Source organism: Chrysemys picta, chromosome 3 (assembly GCF_011386835.1).
Source record: "Chrysemys picta bellii isolate R12L10 chromosome 3, ASM1138683v2, whole genome shotgun sequence".
Lineage (NCBI taxonomy): Eukaryota > Metazoa > Chordata > Testudines > Emydidae > Chrysemys > Chrysemys picta.
Window position 1 is genome coordinate 74,472,629 of NC_088793.1, and position 22,095 is coordinate 74,494,723.

Below are 22,095 nucleotides of genomic sequence, written 5' to 3' on the forward strand. Positions count from 1 at the left end.
GTATATTTACTACAGGTGAAAAGTGCCAGATTAGCAGGAATAACAAATGAAATTTTCTGTTTATCCACACAAATATATGCCATGGCGAGTAGCATTGCAAACATTCTACATTATTCCACCAGTGCACCTCAACTCTATTGTAGGGTCCAATGCTAGAGAAGAGGATATTGTTTACTTTCCATGATCCTGCAAGCTGCTGAGTAGGTTTTATTTATCTATCTATTTATTTATTTATTTTGCACAGTATTTAGCATCTTGAGGAAAATTTGCTGACCTTCTGTCAGAACGGAACCCTTGTTCATTGGTCTCTGTGCTGAGATTATCCCTAAAGATGCCAATTGTGGTGATGGCTTTATAATTGGACAGTTATGGTCTGATCCTGAGAGGTACTGAGTGCTCTCAGTTCCTATGATTTCAATGGGAGTTGAGGGTACTGAGCATCTTGCAAGTTCTGTCCCTTGCTCACTAAGAAATGTACTGAAATAACTAGCTTTTTTCACATAAGCCACCAACCGGCTTTCATATGGCAATGATTTTCCATCACTGCTGCATCTTGGCTATATTTGAATCAGTGAAAGGTGAAAGGTTTCATAAATGTGATTACCAGTCTCCTGAGATAGTCAATCATTCAAGGATGTCTCACTGGAAATATGTGAGCGAACTGGGGATCCTCTTAATTTATGTACTTCACAATCCAGTACTGAATAAAATGAATTAATAAAAAAACATTTATTCCTCTTCAGTTAAAAAAAAATTAGCTTTCAAATGAATATTGTTAAATTTATAGTGTGACTATCAGAAGGAGCACTGTAGGACATTCAGTTCTGGAATAAATATGTTGGTCTTTTATTGACTTTACTATTGTTGACCACATTATGCTCCATTTATGACCTGTTGGAAGTTAGTGGTTTGGCTATCCATAGTGACGTGGGGCTAAAATTCAAAGTTCCAATGCTCTTGTTTCCTTTCCCTCTACCCACATCTGTTGCATAATGCAGAAAAAACAAAAATTTATAACTAAAGCCACAGTTGGGCAACAGGGAAATGATAGATGGCTAAACTGTATGCTTACCTTTATGTAGTTTTCCCTGTTCCACAATACATCTCTGCAGCCTATTGGCTGTATGGGGAAAAGTGTGTATGGCCAGGGGAGGAACAGGGGAAGGGCCATAGGAAGCATTATGTGTCCCCCTCTTCCTCCCCCCCCCCCCCCCCAAAAAAAAATCTCCACAAAACTGTAGGAGTCTTTTTATTGACTTCAGTGGGCTTTTGGATCAGGCCCGAAAAATGAGTACAGTTAATGTTTAAAACAACAGATAGGGAGTTAATTTTCTAAGATCCCTCTTCAGATGGGTCACCATGCAATAATGGGCCGATTACCAATGGCAACAAGTTTACTAACCCAATTGTGCTGCCAGGGCTGGTAAGGTCAGAAGGGATATAGACAATCCACACTGCCAGGCAGGAACACACAAGGTTCTAATCTCCATAGGTATAAGTTCAGTGGACATGCTTATCAATTACATTATTTTCTTCCCTGGTGTAACAATGACATAATACAATTGTGTACAGAGCATGCACTGCAGAAAACTTCCTGAAGTGTAAAAGTAAGGAGTTAAACACAGCTGTGCATTCCATGTGTATGCAACCAGGTAAGTGTGTGCTTGCTGTCTCAAAGAATTTGCACGCTCTACTAACAAAGAAAAGCTTATAGGTTGTGTCCGAAAATCATCTCCATATTTTCTCTTCCACCTGTTTTTCTCTTCCTGTGGAGGATGGGGGAAGCTCTTAATGCAACGCTAAGGTTGTGAGATTAAAGACTCAAAATTAGAACTGAGTGGAGGAAGGAAGTTCCACTTCGAAAAGGATTTTAAGATTTCAAAATCTGGCTTCATTCCAAATTGGAACAAAAACTGAAAACTTTGAAATTCTCTGGGAAAGAAAATTCCAAAAAGAAATAGTTTCAGGTTGACTGAAGTATTTTATTTCAACAAAATCAAAATACTTTCTTTCAGATTTGACTGTTCTTTAAAATTTTGTATTATAGTGTATAAAAAAATTCTAAATGAAAAGCCATTTCAAAATGAAAAATCAAAACATTTCAGTCTGACAATATCAGAATAGGTTGTTTCCGCACTGTTAGAACTTTTTTTTTTTTTCCTGGATTTTTTTCCTAGGGGAAGTTCTGGTGAAATGGAACCAACTTAAATGTTGTTGTCTCAGAACTTCATATTCCAACGGAATGGATTAAAAAGTTAGAGGTTGTTTCAGGAACACAAATTTGATCATATTGCACATATGTAGTATTTTCTCTTTATTTGATTAAATGAAATTTGTCTTTGTTGTTTATATCTAGTTAGTACAATGTAGCCACGTTAAGTTTGCCAGTGCTACCTTAACTTTTGAAATTTCCTGATCTTGAAGCACTTGATCTTGTAGCTGGGTGGAGGGATAGCTCAGTGGTTTGAGCATTGGTCTGTTAAACCCAGGGTTGTGAGTTCAATCCTTGAGGGGGCCATTTGGGGCAAAATCAGTACTTGGTCCTGCCTAGTGAAGGTAGGGGGCTGGACTCAATGACCTTTCAAGGTCCCTTCCAGTTCTAGGAGATAGGATATCTCCATTAATTATTTATTATTATTAAACACTGCATTCATGCTTTTTTGCATTTAATATAATAGCAAATCTATGGTCAAAACAGAAAAGAAGGGAAAATATAGTGAAAGGAGAATTCTATAATGGGCAACTGATTATGAACAATGAAAACTATTAGAATAAAACATAACCCATACTGTAAAAGGATGTCATCTACCCATACTGTTCATTTTATATTTAGGGCCAAGTTTATCCTTTAGAGACACACACAACCCCCATACATATCTGAGAATAGAATTTACCCCTTAGCATGGCATAAGCATTGGACTAGGGTGTCCAGGTGTCTGGTTTTCAACTGGAAAGTCCGGTCGAAAAAGGGACTTGACATCACCCACGCTATTCAGCCAGGGACGCCTCCTACCTGCATCAGGGAGCTGCAGCTCCCAACCCCTGCTCTGCAGATGAGTCCCTCCTGATGCCTCAGGGGGAAAAGATGCGGTGGGGGAAGGTCTGGCACGCCTGCTGGAGTGTCTGGTTTTTAAATATTACAAAGTTGGCAACACTAATTGGAACAGAAGACTGGGAGACTCATAGTTTTTGTTCTTGACTCTGTCACTCTTGCCCATTTCACCGTAGGCAATTCATTTAGTATCTTTGTGCCTCTGCTAAACCATGTGCAAATTTAATATAATATATCTACCTCAGGTGTGTTTTTGAGGATTAATTAATATTTGGAAAGTGCTTTATGGTCCTTAGCTAATAGATGCTCATAATGTTAGTAAATCCAAACTAGTTTTTGTTTCAAATCAAGCAGACACCTAATCCTCAGTGAAAGTAAAGGCTATTCCAAGTTTCAAATTTTAGCCATATATTCATTAGCACTATTCAAAAAGTATGATTACAGTGAGTTGAAGTTACTTTTTTCATTTTGCTGTTATACCCAACTAAAAGGATTTTGCCCAAATTTTCCAATCCTGTAAATATGTATGCTTATGTATAACTTTACTGGCTTCACTGAGGCCAGTATGCATTAAGTTACTCATGTGCATGTTTGCAGAATTGGGGCTTAACTTGTCCATGGGCGAAGAGAGCATAAAAATCTCAGTGCAGAAGATGGGAGTTTATAAGAAATTATGAGCTTTGGAAAGTAGGGGTTTGTAATGGGAAATGTTTTACAATCTCAACTATTGCCGTTGCTATTGGTGATTATTATCACTAAAATATAATGGGAAAGCTTCTTAGTGAACGAATGATTATTATTGCCTATATTTATGTGTGGAAATAAAATTCACCAACTAAACAATATAAGCTATCAAATTGTTCTTATAGTGATTCCAAGCTTTATTTTGGCTGGCAATACAGGTTTTTAGTAAACTAACTGTTTAAGACTATTATTCAGTAGCTCTGAATACCCACAGTTTAATGGCTAAATATTCAACTTAAAGCACAAGCTTTCTCTGACACATATGTTAATTAGTATCCAGCAAAGTACCAGAGTTATAGAGGAGTGTTTAAACAACACTTGTTTAACTGAATGGAGAAAGAAAACAAGATCATCTCCAATGAAACACATTTGGAGTAGAACACGTGCTAATACTAAAACTTCTAATTAGGAGTGTTTTGAATTGGAAATACTTGTCCAAAACAAATATTCAGCTTAACCAAAAAATATTCATATTTGCCCAATGGTAGTTTATGGCTTAATTTAAATATTATGGCTTGTATTACATCTGTAGGTGTCTGAATTGAACTCCACTTCCTGGAGGCATTTTGTCAGTGAAAGCCAGGAGCAGGCCTAGTGCCTTCAGGGCTGCTGACTAGCTGTGCTTGTTGTATCTGTTCCACAGGTGTTCAGTGCACTGCCCACTGCACTGCTGGTCAGGGTGCATGAGGAGCAGTACTAAGGTCCTATATCCATGCTCATCCCACCCGGACCTGGAGCTCTGCAGGCAACTGTGGTTGACCTCTCCACTACTTAATCTCTAAGGGCATTTGATCATCTCCTTGCACGCTCTTCCCTATCTATCATGCTCTTGTGGGGCTGCCATAATTTTTCCCCACATTTTTATTTGTTGGGCTGTGGATAAGTGATGGTGTCTGGGTTTCCAGGATTCCTAAGCAGGGAAGTAGTGAGAAACATAAGTAAGTAAAGAAAATAATTATAGGGGGGTTTTATGAAAATACTTTTACAGTGTTTGGTAATTGTGGTGTGTACATAGCTATATAAAGTGTATTTATTTAAAATCTTTTATCAAAAAAATCCAACTGAAATGAAAAGGACATCCTGGGGTAGAGAAGTGTATGCAGCAGTGCATATTCATATCGTCACAGCAATCATAACAGACAAAAACATTAAAAACAATAATTACATGCAGTTTTCAGCTCTCTCTCTAGACAACAGAAGTTTAAATCCTGCAGAACAAGTGATACTTTAATAGTCAATAGGAAAGAATTCCAAAATGATTGCACACTGAAGCTAAATAGAAAAGTACCACAAATTAATTTGGGTTTGGGAGTTTTAAAGCAATTACTATTACTTGATAGGAGATTATGCGTAATTTAATTTCATATAATCAGAGAAATAGGAAGATGATTTTTTGTGTGGACAAGCATATGAATGGGTCCAGTAGAGTTCAAACCTACCGGAAGGACTAATTGTTTGTAAGGTATAATCAAAATGGCATTGTAATACAAACCTGCACCGAGCATCATAAACAACATCACCCCTGCACCCTTTTCTTAACCATAAGATACAACGGAATAATAAAATTGGTATATAGTCTATGTTTGAGAGTGCTGAGAAACTATTTTTCTGTTAGATTGAGTGTTAGTAAAATATTCAGCCATTTCTATTCTATAGCATATTCATCTGACACTTCCAAAGTGCTTTACAGATATTGTTTGTATAATCTCCAAAACACAGTATTTTTGTCTGTCCCATTTCGAAGCAATGTGGACTAATGGAGAAGAGGGCATAGACTGGGAACCAAGAACTGCTGAATTCAAACCATGGCTTTGTACCACCTTGCTTATATAGTGATAAAAATAATTTAGGAACAACTCCTGGGTTTCCTGCGCACTCACAGGATCCCCAAAAGAAGTTTAAAAGCTGTAGTTCTGTTGCATAGTGGGATGCATCAAAGAGGAGACTTTATCAGAGCAGTGTGGGAACCTGACTTTTTGTTTTGTGGGAATTACGCAATTTCAAAAAAAGTTCTGATCTGAAATGGAACCAAAACAATACATTTTGAATTCTTCTACTTAATTTTAAAAAGAAAAAATAGTTCCAAGTTTTGACCTCTTAAAAAAATTAGATTATATAATAAAGTAAAACAATTGAAACAGTTGTTTGGAAACTTTCCATTCAAAACACTTTTTTCAGCTTTTCTCTCTAAATGAAATTTTGTCAAAATTGACACATTTCCACCAAATGTTTCATTTTCAACAAATTGGCATTTTCAGTTGGAAAATGTCTGACCAGCTTTAGACTCTGTACAGTGTAAGAAGATATCCCATTATATGAACATCTCTACAGCATGTCTCTGCACCTTCCCTGTGTTAAAGGAACGGACAATAATCTAATTTACCAATGGCTCTGGACCATGCATTCTATTCCTCTTGGTCTGTATGGACAGCCCAGCTGTTCAGAGAAACCTAGTTGTCTGAGGCTCAAGATTGTACCCCTGAGACTCAACATTTTTTTTTCACGGCACAAAGTCCTTTCTGTTGGGCTTTGCATCTCTTCCAGGATTTGGTTGAATTGATATAATTCTTTATCTGATTTACTATCTATAAAGTGAAAACAATAATATTTACCTCACATGGTTGTTGTAAGGATAAATTATTTGATGTTTGTACAGCATTTTGAACATGCACAATGCTGCATAGCTGCTAAGAGTTGTCTTTAATCTTCATATATGTAGATGGAGGCATAGAGAAACTGTGGCTTCCTCAAAGTCATAATTGTGAAAGTCGGAATGGAACCCAGGAGACGTGGTTCCCAGACATTCGCTCCAAAAGCTAAACATGTTTCTTTCTACAGTGTTTTTATTTTGGTTCAAATAGCTCCCACTCTACCAAGAAGGTTTGTTTATGAAACTGTTAAATGGGTTCTAATGGTGTAATGATAAATAATTTTAGGGCATGTTCAGTGGAAGTAGAGTAAGGCTCTCTTGGCTCAATTTTGTAAGTTGCTGAACACACTGGCTTGATTTGGCCAAGTACTTAAGCTCATGTTTACTTTAAGCACATGAATAGTTCCATTGACTTCATATGCTTAAAATTAAATATGTGCATAAGCCATTTGCTGGATCATGCAGGAGTGGAGGATTGATCCTGTGAGAGCAAAACTAAAGTGTGTGATTGTACGAGAACTTCTAGACTCTCTTTAAGTTTCCTTACAATGTATCTTTTAAGTGATTTCTTCTGCTGCTTAGATGCTGCTCCATGTGCTCCTCATCCTTCTCCCCTCGTGTCCATGGTAGCACATATTACAGCAGTTTCTTTGCTACCTGCCTTCTCTCTTTGCTTCTTTGCCTCACAGGACCTTGTCTGCTCCAACTGTGTCTTCCTGCATTTCTCACAGCTCTTTATATTCAGTGATTTTAGTTGCAGGAGGGCCATTTTATTTCCCCCAGGAACGTGTGAGTTTGCAGATTTCACTAGCATTTATCTGTGGTGATTTACAGCTTTGACTGCAAAAGCTGAATTCAGGGAAATAAGTTAAAGTTAAAAGCCTTTATAGTTACAGATATGAAAAAACCTTAAGTGAATTCAGTGTGTATAAAAGGTGCTTGTTTGCAGCTTGGGAAACTGAGGACCTCTGTTTATCTTCCTAATAAGCGTAGCACAGCGAGTCATAGTGGAAGTCTGCCCACAGTGCCATGTGTATTTGCTTCAGTTTGTTAGAGGATAATTCAGTCTGAGACAAAAGTTCAGGAAATGACACAATGGACTAAGGTGGATCTCTGCCGCATTTCCATAGATACTAACTCTTGAAAGACCTCTTGTCTGAAGTGACCTTTCCTTTCTCCAGCCCTTCGTCTGTCTCACTTGTATGGATTGTAAACTCTTCAGGGCAGAAAAGAGTGGGTTTTATACAACACAGTAGAGCCCCAGCCCAGTTGTGGGCTCTCGGTGTTACTGTAATCTAAACAATGACAAGCTTAATCTAATTATTATTATTATTTATTTTTATTTTTACAAAACAAACATTTTGCTGCTGGAGAATCCTGTAGTAACAAAAAGCCCTCCTGAATTCCTCATAATCTGTCTTATTAATGATGAAATTATATTTCATCCTCCTTAATGTGATGATACCGCTCCACCTCCTTTGAGCCATTTTTCTTAGATGGTGTCTACCAAAAGCACTAACATCTGTCGCAAGAATAGCCCAATGGGGACCATGAAAGAGAACAAGCTATCAGATGTTGTGACCCTTGAAACTATTTATACTATAAACTGTTTCAGACATCTTATGTACACTAAGCACACTCTTGGCACTTAAATACTTGCAAAGGTATCAGCTGCAACTCTGTTAAGTTTCTAACCTGACTTTAATTATAAGTATGTTAAAGCCCATGTTCCAAGCCCAAAGAAGAAAGTTTTTTAATCTAAAATTTGTTGTGATTAATTTTAGGGAGATTTTTTACAGTGAAGTGCAAGTCATTTAATCAATTAATAAATTTTAACAATTTGAAAATTAGACCTTTTTGAAATTGTAAAAGATAGCTTTATGTTTATGCATCCCTTTCTCACTGGAAATTACCTCACAGTTCTTGTAAGGTCAACCTAGATCCCAGCTCTTCCCAGATCCTCTATCCCATGGCTTTGGCTACCTCCCATAGCCCTTGCTTTACAAATCCACTTCTGGGCCTATATCTTTTATTTTTTTTACATATTTGTATGGGCTGCTGATGTGCCTTTTTAAATATACATGAGATAGAACAGTTACCTGGGGAGCTACTAAGATCTGTAGGGGACGTATGACCTGGTTGAACTTCATGTCCAACTCATAGTTTCCTTTGGAAATGGAGAGGCTGAAATATCTGCTGGGACGATGCAGTACTTTAACACTTTTTTAAAATATGGACTTGCCAGGCAAGCACTTCATAACTTTGTAGATTGGGGCCAGATCCTCAGCAGGTACTCAGGATCTGGACCAGGGTTCCTAGGTACCAGAACTGTTACAAACAGGTCTTGAAAAGCCCACTTTAATATAAACAGCCTGAGGCCCCAGGACACTTTCTTTGAAGGCTGTAAGTGGAGTCAGAGCTTTGAGGGATTCTTACAGAGATGGAGTTGACCCCCTATTGTGAAAAAATTGAAAGATTTTAAAAAACAGTTTACCTTTCTTGGGAAGCTTTCCAAAATATTAGATTTGAGCACAAATCCGCTAGTATTTTCTGCATTTATTATCCTTGCATCATCACTAATAATCTGCATCTTCATTGATTTAAGAGCTCATCTTTTTCTGCAGCATATTCAGTACCTGAAGCCAGAATCCTATTTGTGACATAATAATCAGTCCATAGCTGTGAGGTCAAAGAGGTTCAAAATGTACGCTTATTGAATACTGAATTCTTAGTTATGTACAGAACTTTAAGGTTAAATTATTAATTTTACTGTATTAAATATGAATGCTATTTTATCGCTTTGCTAGTATTAAAGAAACATAATTTTTTATATAAAACTCCCACTTTCCAAGAATTTCTCTGCCACCAATTAATTTAGAAATGCTTATTGCATTTTTATGCTTACTTTCAAATTCAGGTCAGAGGGCATTCATGGTGGGAAATGCTTTCTGTGTGTGTGTGGCGGGGGCGGTGGGGGTTTGTACTGTTGAGCTGAACAAATATACAAGAACAGATGAATTCTTGAAAACCAAGATCAATTTTTCAGGCAAATTACTATATCAAAAATAAGGGATGAGAAACACAGAAAATTTGATATATCCATAGCATTGTTTCTAATCAGAATGGTTTTCAGAGTTGTTCATGAAATATCAGTATTGCTTTCAATGGAAATTTCAGAGAGCTTCAGGGCCATAGAGGAATGTACTCCAGTCTCCAATGAAAGGTTATGTAAAGCAGGTATCCGTTTCTGTAAGGCAATTATCTTTTTCCCAACAGAAATGGCATTATTTAAATATGACTCAGAGGTGTTAGTGCCTCAGCTTGAGGACTGTCTCTGGAGCAGGTGTAGTTTACCTGGTTTCATTGGAGTTTGGTCCTTGCTTGAAGAAAACCTCTTTACATGTGGATGAAAACTTTTTCCTAGAAATGAACAGTTTGGCCTAGAAATGTCTATTCGTCGGATTTCTCTGTGTGTTTCATCTGAAAGTCTGCAAAGTTAGGGGTATTGCTAACTTTCCCATGAAACAACTGTGGAGAGAAACCAGGCAAGCTGATCACTGTGATAAACCAACTTGATCTGTCACTGTCAGTAGAGGTGAGCTGGAAGCTGATCACAGTGGGAGAAAATACCTATTATGAGCAGCAAAGTGTCAACACAACATGAACATCTGTCTTCTGTTGTTCTTTCTTCTGCTATTATCCCCAAAGGATTTTAATGTCAAAAATGACAATGACCACCAGAGGCTACCTCTAGTGAAGTCCATTCACTGTATAAACTGAGGTTTAAGTAAGAGATAAAAGGAGTCCAAGTTTACCGAAAGTTGTTTCCTACAGAAAGCAAATATGTGGGCTATCTTATGAGTCTGATTTGGGGGCTGTGAGGATAATAGAAAAATGATATTATTGTGTGGTTGTACTGAGCTCTTTTAAATCTTAAAAGGCATTTTGGCTCCTAATTTCCATTGAAACCAACCTTTGAGGATCTGAACCTTTGTGTCTCAGTTGCCCATCTTTTAAAATGGAGATAATAATGCATACTGACTTTCTAAAGTGCTTTGAAATTTACAAATGAAAAGCACCATGGAAATTGTTGTTTGTTTTGAAAATCCAAATAAAGCTTTCAAAGGGACATTGCCAAAATGTTTTTTTTTAAATTGATCAAATTAAAAAAAAAAAACAGTTTCTGATGGCCTGCTCTCTTAAATCGCATACTCTGACATTAAAAAAAATATCCATTAATTCTTTTTTTCTGTATCTCTGTTGGTATAAGGGTTATTTTTTCTGGCAGGGCAGAAACTGCTGAGTAAATAACTGACTAAGTGGAAAACTCTGAAAGAGATGATGCACAAAATGCAGTATAATGCACCAAGTAAACAAAATGAAAAAGTGGGCAGTCTTTCCCACTAACTTCCTTCATTTAGAGCAATCTTATGTGTTACTTGTAACTTTGGCAGGCACAAAATTTTCAGAGCATAATATAATTTTCAAATGAATGGTTTCCCTAAACAACAACACACATTGTTTCTTGAGAAATCATAAAAAAAAAATTGAATTTGAAGGGCCTGCTCTTCATTGCATGCCAATAGTCACTACTCACTTAATAATTCCTACCTCTTACCCAGAGGTTTTTGTAATTTAGATCTCAAAGCACTTCATAAAGGAGGTCAGTATTATTATCCCCATTTTACAGATGAGGAAACTGGGCACATAGCTGAAGTGGTTTGCCCAACATCCCCAATAGGCTAATGGTAGAGCCAGGAAAAGATCTCATGTCTCCTGAGTCCCAGTCCAGTGTTATAGCCACTAGGACATTCTGACTCCTTTACATAAATACTTCCATTGAAGTAACTGAAGACTATTAATGGCCTTGATCCTACAATAATATCCCTGGAGATAGAACCCTGTGCCCATACAGAGCTTCAGTGAGCACTGTAGGGACTTAAGGATCCACCCATGTGGACTGCAGGATCAGAGCCTATTCTAGAGGTTGCATGCTAGTATTTTGATTGAAAAACCGAACAGCTCATATAGCTAATTTTGAAATACTTTTAGTAAGTGTATGCAATTTACACATTTGTATTTTAATATATTATGCAGTATTTAATCGGATTTTGATTCAGGGCATTGTGCAAGCCTTTACTCAGAATTTTCTTGCTTCCATTAGTTGAAATTGAACCCTTAATTCTTTTTAAAGTATGTTTCGTTTAATGTGTATTGATGGATAGCAGCTGGGATGTACATTGTATGTACATTTATCAGAAAAAATAAGCATTGGAAATGTCTGTAGAAGTGGTACCTTTTTAAACTCAACAGATCTCCTTGTGGATGAAATTCACTGCAGTTCATGGGGCATATGCAAGAGAAAGTGTCTTTATCTTGGATTTTGTGATATTTGAGGTGTCATGTTATTATATGAAAATCTATTGTTGTTTTTTGGAAAATAGGTTTCTAGCACTTGTGATTGTGAGGGGGAAAAAAACTTCAAAACCTAATCCCAAGGAGCTCAAATATCTGAACTAAAACAAAAAGAATGCAACATTAAGAAAAAATCTTTATGAATTTGAAACCCATATCAAATTTTTGTGATGCCTTACCTATGATTTTTGATCTTCTGGAGTTGGCAATACTGCATGTCCCTCTATGCCACTGAAGCACTTGAGATGGGGTTTATGTGGTGTAGATGGCTATGTGTGGTCCAAATGAACTAGTGTGAGTTTTACTCTATAAAAAAGAAGCTGGATAATCTTTTGTTTTGCACATAATCAACAGATCTATTAACTGTGTTCCAGTTGCAGAGCTAAACTCTTCCGTCACACCAATTTGAACACATTGAAGTCATATAAGATTAAACAAAGGCAGCATTTGGCCTAAAGAATCTTCAGTTCTTGTGATAATGTGCAAGCTAGGAAGAACACAACTTGGCTTTCAGAGCTCAGGCCAGATGTGCAGGACTACTATTTAGAAAGCAAACATTTTATCCTTAAAATTTGGGCTGTAAATCTTAATTAACCCAATTCTGCCACCCTTAAATTGAGGAAATTTTACTCACTTGAGTAGTCCTTTTGATTTCAATGAGATTATTTACAAGTGTGGATACTAATTAATTCAGTCTCTCCTGCTTGTTATCTAAAGTTAGGTCTCTTCTTTAAACCTTTGGGTTTCCCCAAATATCATTCAGTTATGGGATGGGGCAGGGAGATTCATTACGATTTGATGCTGAGCTGCTGCTCTCTCTGTCAAGCATAGTGCTCTATGCCTTTGATTCTTGAATGCTTTTCTTCCTTATTGCTCTTTGGACTTTATGGACTTATCCATTGTACTTTTTATTCTACTGTACATTACATATAGTGCAATGCATTTCAGTATTTTCAGTATGTACTGGACATGCCTCATACCCTGTTTGGGACCTCATCTGGCTTCTGCTGAAGTCACTGGAAGCTTTGTACTAACTTCAGTGGAAGCAGGTTCAGGCCTTACCATAGGAAAAGAACAGGAGCAAATGAGTGTGAGTTACTGCATGTTCAGCTATTACCTTAGGAAACAGCTGTTCTGCAAAATGTGAGAAATGTAAAAGTTTCCACCACAGTTCTGAATATTATATCAGTGCTCTGAAGAGTTGGAGGTTTGCATGTGGCCACAGGTCACTCATTGGAGTTGTTATTTATTGGAATATTATTTCCTATAAGTGACTATCACTTTCACTTGGAAATTGGGCAAGTTGGTAGCTGTGTATTGCCAGCATTCATTTTTAGCCTTCTGAAGGGACAGAGTTGGCATTGTTTAGTACCTTTTCTTACACAATGGTTTCCCACTTCAACAGAAAACAAGAAAGACTCTGTTTAGGTTTCACCTATGAAGACAAGGCACTGATTAATATGTCTTGCATTGTGTCATGTTTATTGAGCTCATTTTGGTTTTAATCCATAAAATATAATACTCCTAAATTACTGTTTCTGATATTATCTTTTGTGTTTTGGCTGTTTTTATAGTTCTAAGCATTAGTGACTGTGGGAACTGTAGGGTTACCATATTTAAAAAATAAAAAAAGAGGATACTCCACGGCACCCTGGCCCCGCCCCTTTCCCAACTCCAGCCCCGGCCCAGCTCTGCCCCTTCCCCGCCCCTTCCCCAAAGTCCCCTCCCTAACTCCGCCCCCTCCCCTGAGCGCCCCGCATTCCCCCTCCTCCCTCCCAGCCACGCGAAAAGGGCTGCCCAAGCGCTACCGGCTTCACGGTTTGCCGGGCAGCCCCCAGACCCTGCACCACCAGCTGGCGCTTCCCCAGCGCAGCTGGAGCCCGGGAGGGGAAGCACCCAGCCAGAGACGCAGGGTCTGGAGGCTGTCTGGCAAACTGTGAAGCTGGTAGCGCTCGGGCTTTGGGCAGCCCCCTGCCTCCGGACCCTGTGCCCCCGACCGGGCACTTCCCCTCCCGGGCTCCGGCGGCTGCTGTGCTCCCTGAACTCCTGGGCTCTGTAACGTGGCGGTGAAAAAAGCCAATGCTGTCTTGGGGTGCATTAGGCGAGGTATATCTAGTAGGGATAAGGAGGTCCTGCTTCCGTTGTACAAGGCACTGGTGAGACCTCATTTGGAGTACTGTGTGCAGTTCTGGTCTCCCATGTTTAAAAAAGATGAACTCAAACTGGAACGGGTGCAGAGAAGGGCCACTAGGATGATCAGAGGAATGGAAAAGCTGTCGTACGAAAGGAGACTAGAGGAGCTTGGGTTGTTTAGTCTGACAAAGCGAAGGCTGAGAGGGGATATGATTGCTATCTTTAAATATATTAGAGGGATTAATACAAGGGAGGGAGAAGAGTTATTCCAGCTTAGTACTAACGTGGATACCAGAACGAATGGATACAAACTGGCCGTGGGGAAGTTCAGACTTGAAATTAGACGAAGGTTTCTGACCGTCAGAGGGGTGAAATATTGGAACGGCCTACCGAGGGAAACGGTGGGGGCGACGGACCTGTCTGGTTTTAAGATAAAGTTAGATAAGTTTATGGAGGGAATGGTTTAATGGTAAAACATAGTAGTCAAGGAAAGCCAAGCAATGGTGGGTAAATAGTATAATGGCTAACGGGGTCGGGCTGGAGACTCTTGCCTATATGCTCGGGGTCTTACTGATCGCCACATTTGGGGTCGGGAAGGAATTTTCCTCCAGGGCAGATTGGCTGAGCCTCTGGAGGTTTTTCGCCTTCCTCCGCAGCATGGGGCAGGGATCTCTAGCAGGAGGGTCTCTGCCGATTGAAGTCACTAAAAACAGGATTGGGGACTTCAACAGCAGAGTCCAGGGAAGGGGTAGGGACGGTTTTATGGCCTGCAGCATGCAGGGGGTCAGACCAGATGATCATAATGGTCCCTTCTGACCTTAAAGTCTATGAGTCTATGAGTAAGCGCCGAGCTGCCTGAGTGCTACCGGCTTTGGGCAGCCCCCATGCCTCTGGACCCTGCGCCCCGGAGCCCGGGAGGGGAAGTACCTGGCCAGCGGCTCAGGGTCCGGAGGCATGGGGGCTGCCCGAAGCCGGTAGCGCTTGGGCAGCTCGGCTCTTAAACAGAGCCGAAGAGTCATGGGAGGAGCACAGCAGCCGGAGCCCAGGAGGGGAAGTGCCTGGCCGGCTGTATTTTTCCCGGACATGTTTGCCTTTTTGGCAATTCCCCATGGACGGGGGTTTGATTACCAAAAAGCCGGACATGTCCGGGAAAAACCGGACATATGGTAACCCTAGGGAACTGTCTATTTGTCTATTAATTATCTCACCCATGAACAACAGCTCTATTTTGATTGCAAAGATACAATAGTTTTAAAATATTAACCCTTTTTACATCAGCAAAGTGACTAGCAGCTAAGCCCTTGAAAACTAGATTAAGATCCTTTTAATTAATTTATTGAGGATAGTGCAAATAATTTTAATCATGAGCATTTTCTGTTTTGTACCTGTTCAACTTTTTCAATTGCAAAATGAAAATATGTAAGGACCAATGATTTCATGATTATATAAAATCTAAGGATTGGTTTCCATTTTGTATTTTAAACCTTTGATATACCTGTTTTGTCCAGATTATTTGATTTTTAGATTACAATTAAAAATTTGGGACTCCATTTGATTTTTTTTTTATATACTCCTTGATTGGAAAAAAATATTTTGTTTGAAGTCAGCCAAGACTTTGGTTCTCGGATTTAATTTTTTTTCTAATGGAGTTTAAAAAATAAAAGTCAAAAGATTGACACACATTTCACAGAAAACCCAAATACATTTATCATGGATGGGAGGGAAGCATGTCCAAGAAGATAAAATAGTCTAAGTAATTTTTCACTAGATATTGTCAACTGGTTTTGAAGGCAATACACGTCATCCCTGTAACTTCAGTTAAATATTCTTCTGTCTAGAGAGATTTGCAAACCCAGAAGATAGTCAGTAGGCCTCCCAATGAATACTTCCAACACGAGACTTTCCACCAGCTCTTTCCACCCCAACTGGCCAGAGGACCAACACTTGCAGGATTAGGGAGTGAAATCATACATTGTTCACTTTCAAAGGGAGTAACCGCACCTATGCATTTCTTGCTCTCCAGAAACCCTGTGTCTGCCCGAGGCACCATTCACTACTCAAGCCTGTGGCTTAAAGCCACTGCTTAGCTCAACTTCTAATGAGGAAAATACGTTTTTCAAAAACAAAGCAAAATGAATAACCACTGTCATATCCAGAATATTTCACAGTGATTAGTTGTCATGTATTTTATATATTGTGTAATGGAATTCAAAAGTAGTGTTTGATCTGATTATTTGCCTTCAGTTTATTTTGGCCACAGAACAATTGCCTGTAGATTCTAGAACTTGGCAACTCTTGTTCATAATTACATGCAAATACAGGGAGTCCTTGGACTTAACAACGCTTTTCAATTGACTGCCCATTTCAGCCCTACGACGTGTGTTTTGCCCTTTTGACGCAAGGTGGCAGGGAGAACTGCACACATCACGTGCTGAGCCTCAGCCAATCACTGAGTTCACTGTTCAAACTTTCTGATTGGCTCCTGGCCCCGGGCTAAGCCAATCAAAAACAAGCAGCAAGGCTATCCGGCAACAAGCTATCCTGGCCTTGGAAGCCAATCGGACAAGCGGCTGCAAGGGACCCCCTTTCAGGTCCATTCATTATAACGTGACCATGAAGTTATTTACAAGTAAGACTGCAGAGAAGACTCCAGAGAAACCTGCAGCCCAGACTTCAGAGAAGCCCCCAGCCAAGAGCCCTTCAAAAAGTTCTGGAAAGTCAAAGCATATGTGATTTTATGTTTATTTGAATGCTGTTTACCAAATAAATACATTGATGTTGCTACATTAGTCATCTACAATTCATTTAGTACAAAAATCTGGGTTATTGTAGTGAAAATAGTGTATCAAGCCTTGGTTCAGGAGCCAATCTCCCCTTTATACCATTGATTCGTACGGGAAAAGCGATTTTGACTTACAATTCGTTCCTCAGAATTGCATTGTGTCGTAAATCCAAGGACTCCCTGTAATGACTATTTTAATGAATGAAGCAAGATACAAAACTCAGTATATGCAAATTCATTAGATCAGAAAGATACTTCCTCTTTGTGTAGACACATAAGGATGCTGTATGAAACTGGATTAGATTGTAAATAAATGTATTTACTGTAAATAATTTGAATTTTTGCTTGACTGGAAATAGGTTTTTAATGTTAATTACATCAAATGGCATGGTTATGGTTAAGACTGTTGGTCATTGAATCATAAGCTAGTTCTTTTTTTCTTTTAGGATTTATAATTGTTCTGCAAATCACATTGGGTTTGATTCTTGACATATATTCACATTAGTAGTGCAATTTTACAAAATACCACTAAAATCAGGTCAGCATATATTTCAGAAGATGGTGCAAAAAATCTTTGTGCTTTAAGATTTTTTTATTACATTATTGCCACAAAAATGTAATTTAAAAAGTATTTTTGGGCATTATACATAATGGGACAGATCCTCTGCTGATGCACATCTGTATAGCTCCAGATCTGGCCTATGGTCTTGTCTGATACTGGTGAAAATAAAACAGTACTAATGAAGGGTCCAATTCTTTAGTCCTTCCTAACACACGTAATTCTTACTCATGTGAGTAGACCCATTCTTCAAGTCAGTTTCTCACACAGCTTCCAAGTGTGGAGGTGGGTGGAGTGTGTGTATATACTTTGCTCTCCCAAAGGCACAAATAGGCTGCCTTCCACAGTCAGTAAGCTCTATTGGCGGGTATGGGGAGGGGACATGGACCATACTAACCTTCCTTCTTAGTTCACCCAACCTGCTGAAAAGATGCAAGGGAGAAAGTTTGTTTTTGTTTGTTTGTTTTTTTGCTCTTGCCTTTACCTGGACATAATTTGCACAGGCTAAGGATCCATTTAAGATGTGACTGTGTTTCCCATAATTTCTTAATTTAAGTTGGGCCCTTAATTTTGTAATGTAGCTTTTGAGTATGTACATATCTGCTCTGATTTTGCTTACAACGGCAATCATAATCCAGAAGGCAGCATTTCAGTGTAATCTTGTCCTGGTTATCCCTCCAGTTTTTTAAAATGAGTAGGAATTTTTTTAATGAGTTAGAGCCTGCTGTATAAGAGAACCTGTCCTTTTTATTATTAAAGGTTCAGATCAGTTATTAAATCACAACTGTGGTGGCAATGAACTTCAAATTCAAAAAGTTCCAAGGTGTTATGGTTAATTTTAATGATCAGGCAATTTGGCATCATGATGAGCTGCACAGAGACATGGGGATAAAAGGAAACCTGAACTATGAATGGAAAAGGTGAGAGACCACCAAACCATAACATTTGGAATCAGGTAAGATTTGCAGTGAAACAAATATGGGCAGCAAAAAAGGGAATGATGTAATGCTTACAAAAGAGGTTGAGAGGTATAAGAAGGGCTTGCATAAATATTTATTAAGTACTAGGGACAGGAGATGAAATTAATGGTGATCCAAAAAGTCTGAAGTACAGAACACCTTTGCTAAACATGCTTTCAGCAACAAAAATATAGAAAAGAAGTTGGGAAAGTAATATGATCCTAGTATTTACAGTCCCATGAGTCTAACTCAAGGATCAACAACCTTTGTCACGCGGCCTGCCAGGGTAAGCCCCCTGGCGGGCCGCGGGCCAAAGGTTGCCGATCCCTGGTCTAACTTCTGTTTTTAGTAAAATAACAGAACAAGGATTACAAGAAAAATCAGTAAACATAAATATGGTAATGAGATGGTGAGCAATGGGCTTATGTAATGATTCCTCCCTCTTGGGTCCAGAGGGAGGCCACTTTGCCTCACTTCAGCAAGCAACAATAGTCTGGGCTCTGGCCCTCTGCACGGGGTAGAGCAAACAAATAGTCTATACCCTATAGCCCTCAGTCTCGTGGCTGGAGCAAGCAATAACAGACTCGTACGGGCCTTGTGGCCTAAGGTGAATATGCAGCCAGCCCCAGCTGTGGGGTGGTGGTAGGGGGACCCAGGCCCACCCTACTCCACCGGGTCCTAGCCCAGGGCCCTAGCAGTGGTGCTGGTCTGCTTTGCAGCTGGTCCTGGACCTTGTAGAGGGTTTGCCCCTATGTGAGAGGCATCCACCTCCTTCCCTGGTCTACCCGCAACTGAGCTATAGGGCTCTCCTCTTATACTTCCTGCTCTGCCCCTCCGCTTCCTGCAAGGGGCGGGGACTGAGTGGGTTTGGCTGTGCTCACCAGATGAAGTGTAATGGTTCCTCCCTCTTGGGTCTGAAGGGAGGCCACTCGGCTTCAGTACAGCTTATAAAGAATATAACTTTCCAGACAAACGTAATTATTTATTTGCTTTAAACTTATTGGATAAAGCGATTGTGATAGAGTTAATACATTAGATTTTAATAAAACATTTGATGCAGCATGACTCAATGTTAATTGAAAAAATAGTTTAATTTTCACTTAATTTTTTTAATTTAATTTAAATCAACTTCAGCGGGGAGGCTGTTTATAGGATTGGAAACTAGCTAAGAGGCTGTCCATAAAGGTTGATGAAAAATGGTAATGTACTGAACTGCGGAAAGATGTCGAGGGAGGTGTTGCAACAATCTGTTTTATGATCTTATTTAAATTGTGACTTTACTCTGAAAAGCAATTCTGTAAAATAACATCATGGGGTTCTGTTTTCACTTCCTCTTAATGGTGTCGGGATCAAATATGCCCAAATGTTTATCTAACTGCCAATGCAAGCTCCCCATGAGATCCGTATGACATCTGGGTTCTTTCCTTCTTATGCATTATTGCTAGTAATTAAGATTTTGTATTCCGAATTAGGCCCTATGTACACTTGTGCAACCCCAACATTTTGAAATGATGCCTTCACTAACACTTTTATGCACCTGTTGCTTTTCATACATCTGGGGTTTAACATAGTAAGCAATTCTTCTGATGATGATGTACAGTAAGAAAAAGGAATCCAGCTCACTCAGAATTAGCTGCTGTGACTCTGCAAAAAGCAGTAAAAACTCTTTTTTTGACAGTCAAAGAGATCAGGTACGAATTTTAATATACAAAAGTAACAGACCTATGAGTAATTCAGTGTGATTTTACCGAGTTACAATTCAGAAAAGAATCAGATTTTAATAATTAGGATGAGGGAGTAAAGAACATGTTAATCTCTCTCATAAAATCTCAGATGATACTAAATATGGAGAAGTTACAAATATACATGGAGAGAGTCTACACTCTACAAAAAGGCCAGAGATCAACTTTTTCTTTACTCTGAATATGTAGGCCACATACTCCCTTCCTCGATATACCCTAAACATGTACACATTTGAGAAAAGTTACATGCCTTTTATCTTACAAATAGCATGGTTCTTCTACAAGTAAACGAGTGAGTGGTGAGAAGGGTTAGGGCGGTGTCCCAGCACAGTCTCCTCACACTGACTTTGAATATTCCACATGTTGTTCATCATGGATGTCTCTCTGGATCTGCAGAGCATATAAACCCTTACATGCACAGAAAGAGCCACCATGGCTGGGACTGGGGAGATCTGCCAGAACCAGGGCTCCTATGGAGTTTATAAGCTTTGCAGGATCAGTGAAGTTGTTGGTTTCAATGTCTCTCTGGTGTTGTGAAGCTTAAATTCCACAGGTTATATGGACTGATTTTCTCTGTTGCAGCTGAGCTAGTAAGTCTCATGTGTTTGATGTCTGAAGAAACTGTATCAGGTAACTCCAGAATTAATCCAGTGAATATATGAATGTATCCAAAAACATCAGTCCGTGCTAAGGAAATTTACCAAACCTTTGGTTTCTAGGTCAAACCATTCTTTGAGGTATTACATTCCAAAAGTTAGATTTCAGATTTGACAAATGCCTTACTCCATTACCTTCAAACTTTCTGGGAAAGGAATCCTCTTTGTGAGACAGATAACAAAAACTAAATTAAAGTTAAAGCAAGTAGAATTAAAATAGGATTGTGATTAATGTATTGGTATCAGTCTTAATTATGGAGAGCCAACTGTTTCTCTGAAATATCTCATATAGAACCTGACTGTGCTTAGATTTAGGAAAACCTGTAGTCAAAGCTACTTGGTGAATAGGGAAGTCACCAACAAAGGAGGTTCTTGTGTTCTGGATATGAATGCCTGCAGAATCCTGGATTGACTAAAGGAATGAAGGGGGGAATCTAATAAAAGGGATTATGTTTGGCTCCATCAGACTTTGTTCTTCAAACCTCTTGCAACCACCAGTGTCTCTGTAGATGCCTTGAGCAGACTGACCACATTGTCAAGGTTAAACAAATACATAATAAAAATAATTCCTTTTTGTTGTTTTTCAAGACAAATACATCAGATAGGAAATTGTTCACATTACTCTTAAATAAACAGCCACATTACATTTGAGGTTCAAGTTATGTTTAGAGTCTGAATAGTGTAAATCAGTAATTGTTAAGAGGTATATGTGCGTGTGTGTGTGAGTGCACACACACAATATTTTATCTGGTTTTGTAATTTTTTGTAAAGGTTTTAGTCTTGCTAGGACTCCTATCAGAAGGAACCAAGCCAGTGCATATTAAATGGCCTTTTTAAGTTATAGTATTTTTAGTCCCTGGTTTTTATCTCTGTACATCAGTTTTTAATAATCTTTACTAGTGAAGGTTAAGAAGAGGAAATGCCACATGACTAGATTGACCTGTCTCCTTTTCTTATTTGATATTCCGCTTTATTATTTCCTTTCCCATAAAGGGTCAGTGCTGGAGACTGTAACTGATCGCTCTGACTTTCAGTTTTGGAAATCTGAGGCACATATAGTTGCATTCCATTTTGTTCTGTTACACTGCTCCTGCTTGTTAGTAGCTAAAACTTTTTTTCCAGTCCCAAGAAAGCAGTAGCTCCTGTGAACAGGTCCCTTGGACAATCTTTCTTTGTTTGAAGGTTCTTCACTCAACAAAATGTGCAGTATAATGAAGATGTTAGTTTAATTTTTGTTAGGAAAAACTTGTTTTTTTTTTTAACAAGAAAGGAGTGCTCACTGTAGAAGCAGCCATGAAAGAAAAACTCTTTTCATGATCATTGAAACAAGTGGTTGCAGAGAGTATGAACAAGAGTCAAAAGAGTGGGAAACAGTCTCTTGGTTTGGAAGAAAGCCAACATTT

The 22,095-nt window shown here is 38.9% G+C and overlaps 1 protein-coding gene across 1 annotated transcript in view; it reads left to right on the plus strand.

Moving 5' to 3' along the window:
• The window catches only part of FUT9 (fucosyltransferase 9), a 148,042-nt gene that overhangs the window by 4,636 nt on the left and 121,311 nt on the right, over positions 1-22,095 (plus strand). The gene's annotated exons all lie outside the window — the stretch shown is intronic.